The sequence below is a fragment of the Macaca mulatta genome, chromosome 2 (assembly GCF_049350105.2).
Source record: "Macaca mulatta isolate MMU2019108-1 chromosome 2, T2T-MMU8v2.0, whole genome shotgun sequence".
Taxonomy (NCBI): domain Eukaryota; kingdom Metazoa; phylum Chordata; class Mammalia; order Primates; family Cercopithecidae; genus Macaca; species Macaca mulatta.
Genome location: NC_133407.1, coordinates 16786880 through 16799962, shown reverse-complemented (window position 1 = coordinate 16799962; position 13083 = coordinate 16786880). Strand labels below are relative to the sequence as shown.

General features: G+C 41.1%; 1 protein-coding gene across 4 annotated transcripts in view; it reads right to left on the bottom strand.

The window, feature by feature from the left end:
• OSBPL10 (oxysterol binding protein like 10) overlaps positions 1-13083 on the bottom strand; it is a 326237-nt gene that overhangs the window by 55963 nt on the left and 257191 nt on the right. The gene's annotated exons all lie outside the window — the stretch shown is intronic.

The window sequence follows — 13083 nt, the reverse complement described above, 5'->3', positions numbered from 1 at the left end:
GTGCAGTTTTCTTAATAAGAGGACTGCTAGAGTCTTGCTAGATGATGTTGCCAGGAAGGATAAATGTATATATATATATCAGTTAGTGTACATTCCCAAAGCTGCTGTTCATCCCTACAAAACAGCCCACACGCAGAATCACCTGCTGGCTCATTCCAGTGGGTGTTCCTAGACAGCAGCACATAAAATCCTGGAGCTGAATTTTAAAGTAATGCTAAATTATAAAAGGATGTAAGGGGAATCTGACTCTCAAAACGCTTCAAGCTAAGGGATTCTTCATGAGAAAAAATTTTACAGCAGGGACATAATCATGATTGTTGTTACTGCTTCTTACCTCGAAAAATGCACCCAAAAGGTGGAAAAACACTTGCTCCACATTATTAAAAATTCACTGGCTTGGTATATTAAAAGAAGTCTTAGAAAACATTATTTAGGAAGTCCAATAACCCAACTGAAAAATATGCAAAGACTATGAACAAGATGTTAAAGACAAAGGGAATACGAACGGCTAATAAATGTGAAAATATGCTTAACTTCATTCATAATTATAAAGAAGGAAATTAAAAACAAGATACCTTTATCTTAAAAATAAACTGGAAATAAAATAAGAGTTTGACATTCATTCCTTAATGGTGAGAGACAGAATAGCAACCCTCACACAATGCTGAGAAAGTATACATTTGGCTTACTCTTGGAGGGCAACGTGGTAATACTTATCAAACCTTAAATTCCCACATTTGTTAACTGAATTTCAGTTAAATTCCACTGCTGGAAAGTTTCCCTATATAAGATATATTTCTGTAAGTGTACACAGTATGTGTAGAGGACAATTTATAATAATGAAAAACTGGACAACGTACATGTCACTCCTAGGGTCTAGTTAAACAAATTACTAGTTAAATAAAATATAGCACATAACTCCATAGATATATTCATAGACTGGAATGGCTTTGTAGCTGTTCAAAAGAATGCAAACAATCTCTACATACTGACATGTGAAGATACCTAAGATATACTGTCAAATTGAAAAGCCACAGAACATTATTCATACTGTGATTCTATTGGTATAAAAAAAGTTAAAGAATAAATAAATATATATATGTTTGCTATACAAATTTCCCATAAGAGACACACAGTAGCTCCTTCTAAGGAGGCGGCATCAAAAGGAAATACGGGGTTTTTACGTCTGACTTCCTATAGGTTTCTACTGTATTTTAATGCAATAATTATGCTGTTTTATGATAATTTTAAAAATCATCCTCCTACTACTGCCAAAGCATGAATTGTAGAAACTGTAAGAAATGAGACATCATGGTTTCATGTCCGGCTGAATTCTGAGGCTCTTGGGAGGTACAGGGAGGAAGGGAGTGGCAAAGGCAGGGGCAGCCTGGGAAAAGCAAGTTTGAAAAGGCTTCACTGTGTATAAAAAGCAAAGCCAGGCACTTATTTTCCAATAATGAGTCCAGCTGAGCTGACCGCTTTCCTCAAAGGGTATAGAACAACTTGCTTAATTTCCACCAGCCAGAGGTTGAGCCTAGTTTTAACTCCATGCTCTATGTAATGTATTCTGTGAATGCCAGTCAACTCCCCTGCTGCTGTAGGTGGGAAAATGGCCCAAAGATGGCCAGGCGTGATGGCTGATGCCTGTAATCTTAGAATTTGGGGAGGCCAAGGTGGGAGGACTGTCTGAGCTCAGGAATGCAAGACCAGCCTGGGCAACATGGCAAAACCCCATCTCTACTGAAAATATAAAAAATTAGCCAGGCATGGTGGTGGCTGCCTCTAATCATAGCTATTGGGGAGGCTGAGGCATGAGAATTGCTTGAACCTACAGCCAAGATTGTGCCACTGCACTCCAGCCTGGGCAATAGAGCAAGACTCTGTCTCAAAAAAAAAAAAAAAAAAAAAAAGGGCCAAAGACGTTCAAGTCCTGATATGTTAGGTTACATGGCAATGGGAAATTAAGGTTGCAAATGGAACTGAGTTTGCTAATCAGCTGATCCTAAAACAGAGAGATTTTCCTAGATTATCTGGGTGAGTTCTGTGTAATCACAAGGGGCCTTAAGAGTGGAAGAGGGAGGCAGAAGAGGGAAGTCAGAGGGAGATGGGACTATGGAAGCAGGGTCAATGAGATGCAATGCTGTTGGCTCTGAAGATGGAGCAATGGGCCCAAGTCAAGGAATGCAGGCAGCCTCTAGCAGCCGGGAAAGCCAAGGAAACAGATTCTACCCTACAGCGTCCAGAAAGCAACACAGCCCTTCTAACACTTTAAGTTTAGCCCACTGAGACCTGTGTCAGACTCTAACCAACAGAACAGTAAGAGAATACATTTGTGGTAATTTGTTACAGCAGCAACAGGAATCTAATATGACCTACTTATATTTCCTTTATTTCCATATATACAGATTTCCGCTGATGCACCAGCCTGGGATGTACTGTGAAAATCAGCTACCTGGGCTTCCCACCTGTGGATGCTCACTGACCTGGGGCCATGCCAGGTGATTTTAGGACTTCCTCAGAGAAAATCCAGGCAAGACACCAGCAACAGAACTAGCCTGATGATTATTAAATTAGTTCTATGTGGAGAAGCCATATTTGAATAACTTATTAGTGGAAGCCCTTTGTAAACCATGCTCCATTATATAAATGGCAGATGTCATTATTTACACCCAGACTACTCCTTTGGAAGACAAACAAAAGATAAATGAATCTTGCTCAGCCCAGAATAGCATGACAACACATGTTCTTAAGTGTTTCCCAATATACTTCATATCTACAAATAAAGATAAGCTAGGTCGGCCAAAGAACAATTTTAATAAGGACTTACTATTGAGTGCCAGGCATTGAGCAGGACACTGGTGATATATGATCTCATATAATGTTTACAACATTTTCATCAGGAAATACCATTATACAACCATTAATAATTCACATGCTTACATTCTTACAGGCAATCATTGAAAGAGCTTGGGTTCAAAGTGCTTTGTCAGACTCCATAGCTGGGGCTCCAGAGAGACACCATGTTAATCCCTATCCCCCATCATGAAACAGCTTAAAGAGACCCAAATGCTGATTATTCACCTCATTCTCACCAACCTAGAAATGCAACAATTTAACTGCACTTTTCCCCAAAATACCCTTGGGACTTGGACCTTTTTTTTTTTTTTTTTTTTTTAACTCATCTTAACAGCCAAATTATCAAAAACAGAATCTCTTGTTTTCATTATGATTTTGTATCTTACGTCCAATCAATTGATTGCGTCCATCAAGGAACCTGTATTCTCAGATGATATAAACAAAAACCTGGCTTTTGTGAGGTGGAGAGTGAAGTTTATAAAGCTTCTCATAAGCCCTAGTCAATGACCGTCGTGAGCACCTGCCCCCCATGTCTGCAGGGCACAAGAGTCCCCACTCATCTGCTTGAGAACCACTGATCTAGCACAGCAATATCTAAAATGGGCAAGGATTTCCCATTATGGGAATTTCTATATAATATTCCATTCTAAATAAATGTGTTAGCACTAAAAACTCATCATAATGGAATTTTTAAGAGCCACATAAACATGAGTGTAAGTCCCTCTTGCTTCCATTTCTTTTCTCAATTCAATACATGAAATTAGTATTAATCTTCTATAAGAAAAGTTCACATCCTTCAAAGGAGTAGTTTTCTCCTTGAATTACACTATATATACACATATTTTTTTTTTAAAGTCAGAACTACAAGCTGGCTCTGCATTTTAGTACATAAGCTAGTAAAAAGAAGATATTTGGAATCTGAAACACATTTTCCAAAAAATGACCATCATTCCTGGGGGTTTCCAGGGTAACCTACAAAGCTGTATTAAACCCATAATGTGGGCTAAATACATTCGCTGTAAATAACTTAAGATTTGATACTCTTACAGTATTAATTTGTAAATATTAACAAAGTTATATACATTTCTTACATATTTTAAAGAAAAGCAATTCTGATGAGATGATCAAGAAAAATGAGAATGGAGATTTGGAGCAATCTAAAGAGCACTGCCAGGGTTTTCAGGATTGATACACCGCTCTCGACTGCGTTTAAGTTCATTTCCAAAACAGCTACAGTTTCCTTCTCCTTCGCACGGCTGTATGTCCACCACTCTGCTTATACTTATTGGTAATGTGGTCATTTAATGGGACCACTAGAGCTAATAGAAAGAACTTTATGTGACACGAGGACCATCCAGCACAGGCTGTAGATGATGAATGACAGAGAAAAGGGTGGGGATTGGGAGGGACAGGAGCACATTGTTGTCTGAGAGAGAGAAAAGACAGTGGTGACAGAGCACCGTATGACACCCAGCTCCACAGGGCACCTCATGGAGTCCATGGCCGTGGTCCGGGCTGCTCCAGTATCTTCAGGGGTGAGGAAGGCTATAGTCCCGGTGTGGCTGGGGACTGGATGGATAGCCAAACAGCTGCTGGTACAGTACTTTCAAGTACTACAGAATGGCTATTTGATTCCTACATCCATAAGATCTGAAAAACACTGCCAGAACTTAAAGACAATTCTATGGCTCACTCACTTGCTCTGTTTCATACACACACACACACACACACACACACACACACACACACGTTCCCCCTAGTGGCTCACATCCATCATCAGTACCAAAAGAATTTTAAATTTACAATTATTATTTAGCACACAGTAAGCCCCTGCAATGCATAGAGCCGTAAGCCATCTACAAAACTCAATTCAAATTACAAAAGGGATACAAGAACTCATCGATTAAGTCAGGCGAAGCCCAAAGTAGATGTGAGAAATATTTTACTCTTTTCTCCCATAACATTCTTTCCCCAGGATCATAAATCTCTGAGCGTTGACTTTTCATCTTTAGAAAGTGAGCGTCATCAGGGCCAGAAAATAAATCACTTTTAAAATAGTCATTCACCGTGGGCAAATACAAATATAAGCCAGGCAGATGGTGAAAAGCTCATTTATACTGGTATAATTTCATAGAACTAGGCAAGTGAGAAGGAAGCAGAGGGAGCTGTGAAATTTAGGGCCATGTTTAGAGGGTGAGACTAAATACCCCCAAACAACAGAATACTAAAACTTTTCGTACCACATCGCCACAATCTCTTCAACTCTTCACCTCTGGTTCAGACCTGACTTTCTCCCTTTGTGGCAACAAGAATGAACGGAAAAGAGAAAAGGGGAAAGAGGAGGGAAAACCCAGATTCAACATTGCAGGGCTTTAAGCCCTTTTCATTCACCAGTTTCAAAGCGCTTAATCCCTTGAGTACTGCTGCAGGATAGAAGAGATTATACCACCTGGTGCTTAGTTTTTTCATAGGGCTCTAGCTCACAGCTGGCAAACCCAAGGTGGCTACCTCCCCAGCACTCTGGTGGGTGTTTATGTCACAAAGCCACACAGGCCTCGGGGGAGGGGAGAGAAGGAAGGCGACACCGTGAACACTCCTAAGGCCACTGCCAAAGACTCTCTCAGTCCTCAGTCCAGTGTCGGAACCCATTAAAAGCCCCAGCACATATCCTACTGGCCATAGCAAAGGCATGATTTCAGACCTTCCACTATATTCCCCTCCTCTCTTATAAAAACAACACCCACCCAAGAAGCAAAACCTTATTATCAACCCACAAAAAAGGAAGAGAGGAAGAGAAAGGCAATGGAGGAAAGAAAAAATCCTTGAAAAATGAGCATAAGCTGAAATTAATCCCCCAAAAGGACACAGAAAAATATACTATCATGCCTTGTACTCAGCTCATGAAAGCTGCCAGAAACCAAGTCGAACAAGTTCTTGAAAAACGTGTGCAGGGCTTAGGCTTGCGTGTGATGATGACACTGTGAGTTGCTAAGAACGAGAAGGAAGGAGGGCAGAAAGATGCTGTTTTGCAAGACAGACAAGAGGAGCTCTTAACCATAGGAGGTGGTATAGCCTACGAGATAACCACAGAAGCACATCTTCAAATTCCACGTCATCTCACAGATGGTCGTCTCAATTGCCACGGGCCATAGGTAGATCCACAACCGCATGACACCAGGACCTACACAGTCTTAGGGTACTAACCGTAGAAACGTCACTTGGCTAGGAGACATTTCTCTTGCTGCTAATCTCATGATATACAGAATAATTATAACTATTATGAAACATGTACAGAGCTAATAAACTGGGTTATGAAAACCTGCTAAACTAAGGGCGGGCTCCATTCAATGCCCACTATATAATAAGAGCTCAATATCTGCTGAGTGAATAAAATAATTGCATAGATAAATCATCACTGTCTTACTATACTGGAACACAGAACAAACTGATGAAGGAGCAGTGTATTTTTAAGTATAAGAACCGTCTGGCTCTTTCTGATTTTCAGTGAGGCCTGAGGGTCTGATAGCTAGGAGGCATATCTTCTACATTTGTCTGAAGGATGAACTACTTTCCCTCCAGACCAACAACAGTCAGAAGAGAAAAAGAAAAAATCCGGCTAATCAAACCACTGGTTATTCCTTTAGTGTGAGGATCTAAATGGAATGTCTTCAGCAGCTCTTCTAAAAGATTATAGTAAGAATTCTATCCCATGATCAGGGACCCTCCCACAAAAATAATTCCATGTGTAACTACAACCACTTAGCACCTGTTAGATAGCTGATCAAGGCCACTGATGAGGAATGGACCAATTCACAGAAGCATCTTCTGCCTGGAGAGCTCCAGGACAGTGGCCATGGATGCATCTTTGAGGCCATCATGAGTTGCTGCACCAGACCTGGAAGCACCTACTTCCAGAATTCTTTTGTGCAAAAATTAATTAATATTATCATTATTATTATTTTCTGAGACTGGATCTCACTCTGTCACCAAGGTTCGAAAGCAGTGGTGTGATCACAGCCCACTGCAGCCTCAACCTCCCAGGCTCAAGCAATCCTCCCACCTCAGCCTCCCGAGTAGCTGGGACCATCAGCACGCACCCCCATTGCCTGGCTAATTTTTATATTTTTTTGTAGAGACAGGGTCTATGTTGCCCAAGTTGGTCTTGACCTCCTCGCCTCAAGTAATCCTCCTGCTTTGACCTCCTTAAATGCTGGGACTGCAGGTATAAGCCACCATGCCCAGGCTTCAATTTATTACTATTTGAGTATTAATTGTAGGGTTTCCTATTATTTGCATCTGAAAGAATCCTACCCAATATAGGAGATGGTGCAGTAAGAAGGAAAGAGCACTAGCTTGGGAGAAAGCAAGTCCAGATATCAATTTTGTGCCAACCTAAGTTCTGTGATGCTTGGCAAGTTAAACAACCACTCCAGTTTGGGGAGTGGTCATTTGACTCCTAAAGACTATTCTAAGATTTAGTGAATCAAAGGTCATGATTCAAAGGGGAAAAAAAATGTCTATTCTACAGATTCTTGGAAGGAGATACAGTCTGTTTGATGATGAGAGATGAGGAGTGGAGTGTGGAAGGATAATCCTATCACCCACAAAATTTACTTATAACAAATTTTAAACTTGATCAATGATATTTCCTATGCAGCAACCATTTGGAATTAAACTCTGTGAGGTTATCACAGGATTCAATAAAGTGATTTTCAATCATCCTAAGTCAGTGATAGCTGCCTCACTCCTCCAACTGTTGACCACAAATAAATACGTGTCACATGTTTCAAAAAAACTTACAAGATTGCAACTTGAAAAGAATTATTTACAGGATCAAAACAACATATTAACCTTGTTCATCTCTAAAAATCTATCACCATCCCACACCAGATACATCCGCAACCAACATCTACCTATACAATTATGTATCATGGGGATGAAAAATAAAAAAATGATAAAAATGTGTTGAGGGGATTGTACTGGCCAGGCTTCAAGTTGAACATCAGAGGATTTCAAATGGACAGCTTTATGGGTTGTTAAGTAGTTCAAAAGTTCAGGGCTAAAATGATGATTCAATCAAAAGCATGAAAATTCTTGACACAGAACTCAGCTAAATCTTTCATATCAGTCTCCTTCCTTTAGTCTTAAAACAATTTTTCTTCCTTTGGAAAGGGATGATTAGGACATGTTTACTTGAAAATTCAGTTATGCAATTTTTTAACCAAAGTCCATTTAGCTAACTTATATGCTGATATAGTACTCAGTACATAAAGACATTATAAGTTTTTCTACACCTGCTAGATTTGTGGGGGTATGGAGTATGTGGTCTCTTGACAGCATTGTTGCCGCTGTAATCCAGACAACTAACTAGGCAAAGCTGCTAACTGGGACAGTCAACACGGGATGATAAGAGTTGACGGTGTGCTCTTGAGGAACAGGCTTAAAAACACTCTGCTTACAGTCTCCAGGGGCGGGGCTATAGTCCTGATTGTCCTAAGGCCAGGGGTAGGTACCTGGGCACCAGATATTTACCCTCAAATAACATTATTTTTCATTGCTCCCCCTTTCCAGCTTACCCATAAAAAATGTGAGAAAGTTTTTAAAGTTACCAAATGCTTTTCAACTAGTGAATGGATAAACTGTAGATCCCATGAGTACTATTCAACGCAAAAGGAATGCATTAGTATGATTCACATGACATGGATGAATCTCAAATGCATTACACTATGTGAAGGAAGCCCTACTCAAAAGGCTATATCCTGCATGATTCCATACACATGACATTCCGGGAAAGACAAAACTATAGGGACAAATAATAGATCAGTGGTTGCCAAGGGCTGGGGGGCAGATTTGACTGTAAAGGGGCATGAGGAAATTTGGGGTCAGTAGAACTGTTCTATACAGGTTGTGTATCCCTCACCTGAAACGCCTGGGAGAAGTGATTTGGACTTTGAATTTTTTTGGATGTTGGAATTTTTGCATTATACCAGTTGAGCATCCCACATCCAAAAATCTGCAATCCAAAATATTCCAAGGAGCATTTCCTATGAGTGTCATGGCGGCCTTAAAAAAGTTTCAGATTTGGGGGCATTTTAGATGTTGAATTAGGGATTCAGATTTAACTCCAATCTAATCAGATTTTGAATTCGATTTGGATTAGGGATACTACTTTGATTTGTTAAGACTGAGAACCTTTCATTTTAAAATGGTGAATTATATTGTTGGTGAATTATGCCTCAATAAATCTGACTTTTAAAAAAACAGTTAAGGTTTTGTCGCTCAGATATGTCCTCTGGAAGGTGGGTATGCATGGTCACGTGTGAGCTCTGTCATTCAGGATGGGCTCACCTCATTGCCCTGGGCTCTCCTATGCCAAGAGCCCGACCAGTCACAATGGGCGCAGAAAACAGAAACCACCCCAGGTGCTGCAGTCAGAAAGGAATTTGATATGGGAATTAGGTGCCTATAAAATTATTAAAAAGGCTGGAGGAGCAGACATCAGGGGCCCCATGAGACTTTTCTTTTTTGGAGGGGACAGAGTCTTACTCTGTCACCCAGCCTGGTGTGCAGTGGCACAATCTCAGCTCACGGCAACCTCTGCCTCCCAGGTTCAAGCGATTCTGCTGCCTCAGCCTCCTAAGTAACTGGGATTACAGGCACACGCCACCACGCCCAGCTCATTTTTGTATTTTTAGTAGAGATGGGGATTGACTATGTTGGTCAGGCTGGTCTCAAACTCCTGACCTCGTGATTCGCCCAACTCGACCACCCAAAGTGCTGGGATTACTGGCATGAGCCACCACGCCCAGCATGCCCCTTAGACTTTTAAGTTCAAGGTCACAACAATGTAGGTGGCTGTGATTCAGAGGTCAGACAGCTGTTGCCACACCCATGGAGGTGGGACTAAGGCCTGGAACTATGAGTGTGGCCACCACAGCTGCCTCTAAACACTCCAACCTCCACGCCACTGCCTGCCAGCAGCATGAACAGAAGGAAATGGGTCTTCCAAATCTCACACAAATGCATCTCCCTGTAACGTGTTCAGAAATCCAACTGTAAGAAAGTCTGGGACATGTAGCTGTTAGGTTTCCAATCTCTCCAATCGAGAAAATAGAAAGAAAGTTAAGAAAGTGGCCAGGCGTGGTGGCTCACGCCTGTAATCCCAACACTTTGGGAGGTCAAGGCGGGCAGACCACGAGGTCAGGAGATGGAGATCATCCTGGCCAACATGGTGAAACCCCGTCTCTACTAAAAATACAGAAATTAGCTGGGTGTGGTGGTACGTGCCTGTAATCCCAGCTACTCAGGAGGCTGAGGCATGAGAATCGCTTGAACCCAGGAGGTGGAGGTTGCAGTGAGCTGAGATCGATCGTGCCACTGCACTGTAGCCTGGCGACGGAGGAAAAAAAAAAAAATCTCAAAAAAAAAAAAAAAAAAAAAAGAAAAAGTCAAGAGAGCTTGGTCCACAGTCTCTACTCCAATCACCACCCTTCTTGTCCTAAAGTAAGGCATACATGATGAAGCGACACACCGAAAACCTTTTTCCATCTAGACTTACATTTCAGATGGTGTTTTCGTTGAAAAATTGTTCTATGAATAGGTAAAACCAAGATCCTAACTCATTTCATTATGGAAGAATATTTCATTTTCACATTTAGTTAGTTTTAGCCCCAGCAGAATAAAATTATAAGGTTACTACATTTTATAACAGAGCCGATCACAGCTCTCTTTTAACTCATGTATTAAATACATACAGCTCTTTGAGCTTTTACTCTGCTGGGAATTAAACAGACTAAGCTTCAACTTGCATTACTGTTTCAGATGTAGGTTACTTTATGGGAAGCCACAACCAGCAGAGGGGAGCTACCTTTGGTATCTCACTTATCCCCCAAAAGACCTAACATGTTCTAAACAGTAAACCAGAAGACAATCGTTAATTTAGCTACATGACCATAATAACCACAATTCTGAAAGTTAGTTTCCCAACGACCACTCACATAAGCAACTATATTTTCTAGATCAAAAGCATTAAAGACCTGCTCCATAAGGCATTTTTAACCTTTAGGAATTTCGCTTCATTCTATATAGAAGTTATTCCCCCACAATGTACAGAAAGGAGGCAATAGCAACAATTTTTTTTTTCTGACAGAGAAACTATTGTGTGGATGTTGCCACTTTTTGAACTATTAAGACAAAAAAATGTGGCAAGGCACAATGGCCTAAGAAGAAAAATAGTGTCCAAGCTCTACTAGCTGTTTGGGTTTTGAGAATCATCTGCCATAGCACTCACTGGGAAAAATGAGGGGAGTCTTTGCAAAAAACTCTCCCGTCTCAGAAAACCACCAAAACACCATTCTACTCCGTAAGACCTTCCCTGCTACATGGAATCAAACAAAATCTTACCTTGCTCTGACAAAACAATTCAGGAAAAAAATGACAACCAGAAATTAATGTCTGTCTCCCTACCTTAATGAAAAAAGCTCTGGCTAGTTCTTCTTCTTCAGGATATATTATTTTTAAAGTTGAAATTGGGAATTAGTTATTTCTTTTTCTCTCTTTTTTTTTTTTGTGAGATGGTGCCTTGTTCTGTCGCCCAGGCTGGTGTGCAATGGCGTGATCTTGGCTCACTGCAGCCTCTGCTTCCCGGGTTCAAGCGATTCTCCTGCCTCAGCCTCCTGAGTAGCTGGGATTACAGGTGTGCACCACGCCTGGCTAATTTTTGCATTTTTAGTAGAGACAGGGTTTCACCATGTTGGTCAGGCTGGTCTCGAACTCCTGACCTCGTGATCCACCCACCTTGGCCTACCAATGTGCTGGGATTACAGGCGTGAGCCACCGCGCCCGGCCAGGAGTTAGTTATTTCTTACAGATAATCGTATGCTAATTTTTTTTGCCAATGCTACTGACTGGTGAGGTAAAGTGGGCAACAACTTTGTGTAAAAAACAACAGACTTGGCCTTAAACCTTGGGGGTCAGAGGGAACACCTATCAGAAAAACACAGAAGAAACACTAAGGAGGATTTACAAAGTCAGAAATAGTATGAGCCATAGTAAGTAAGTTAGGTTTTGCGCAAGAATGCTGCTAGAAATAAGGATCTAAAAAATGATCACTAAAGATCTAATAACTCACTTCTCTACCATTCACATGGTTGCCAACTTACCTTCTAATTCACTTACACATCAGCTGCATGGGTTTCTAGACCCTGAAACTCCTTGTACATACAGAGCAAATGCCTTTCAAAAATCCACAGCCACTATTCACTTCATACCCTTCTAAAGCCCCTTAAAGATGCCCATGAAATATTTGTAGGCAGCCTAATCTGACTTTACGAGAGCTATGCTACTACATCACTGTCCAAGAATATAATCCTATGCTGCTTGGAGAAAAATTTCCATTGATAACCAAAACCATTTGATCAAAGACACTGCCTTGGGGCTTTCAACCTTATCAAATAGATTTTGTGAGTGTTCTACAATTTTCAGGCAAAAATGATTTCAATGGAAATTAAGAACAACCTCTAACACATAGTTAAAGGAGGCCTCTGCCCAGTTCAAGAGACCGTATCAAGACTATATCATGTGCATCAAAAGAACAAGAAAAACAAAAATGGACTCAGGACACAAAATAATATTGACAAAAGGAGACACTGCATTTCGCTCCCCTCCAGCTGCCACTTAGAGGCAGAGTTAGGAGAGCTGAGGACAGATGACAGAAAGTCCATGAAGCCTGTTGGAGCCTGGTTGGTCACCAGGATCTGCAAGGACTGCTCTCCTGACGAAGCAGTGCATATCCTCGGCAGCCTGAACCTGGGCTGCAGCTCAGTGCCCAAAAGGAGTGTTGGCCATGGCCCCATGGATCCCGGCCTGGCTCAGGAGCATGCAGGAATCGAGCATGTGAGGCAAGAGCTTGTATTAGCAGGAACCACACGAAAAAGCCATTATTCAGGGGAGCGACATAATATATTGTAACTGCTCCCATCATGTCAATAAGCATCATGTTAATGGGTCTGTTAGAATTTCTCCCACTTAAAGTTAAAATGACTCCTATTTCAATGAAAATAGGAGATTCCTCATTCGTAGGATCACAATTCACCCATAGCAGCTGCCAGACACAAGAACAAGAGAAGTGCCGGGCATGCACATAGCTGATTTTGTCTCTCCAGGCAATTCTTCCATTTTTTAATTTGTCTCCTCTTGAAACAAAGCGATGAGCAAGTTACAAATATA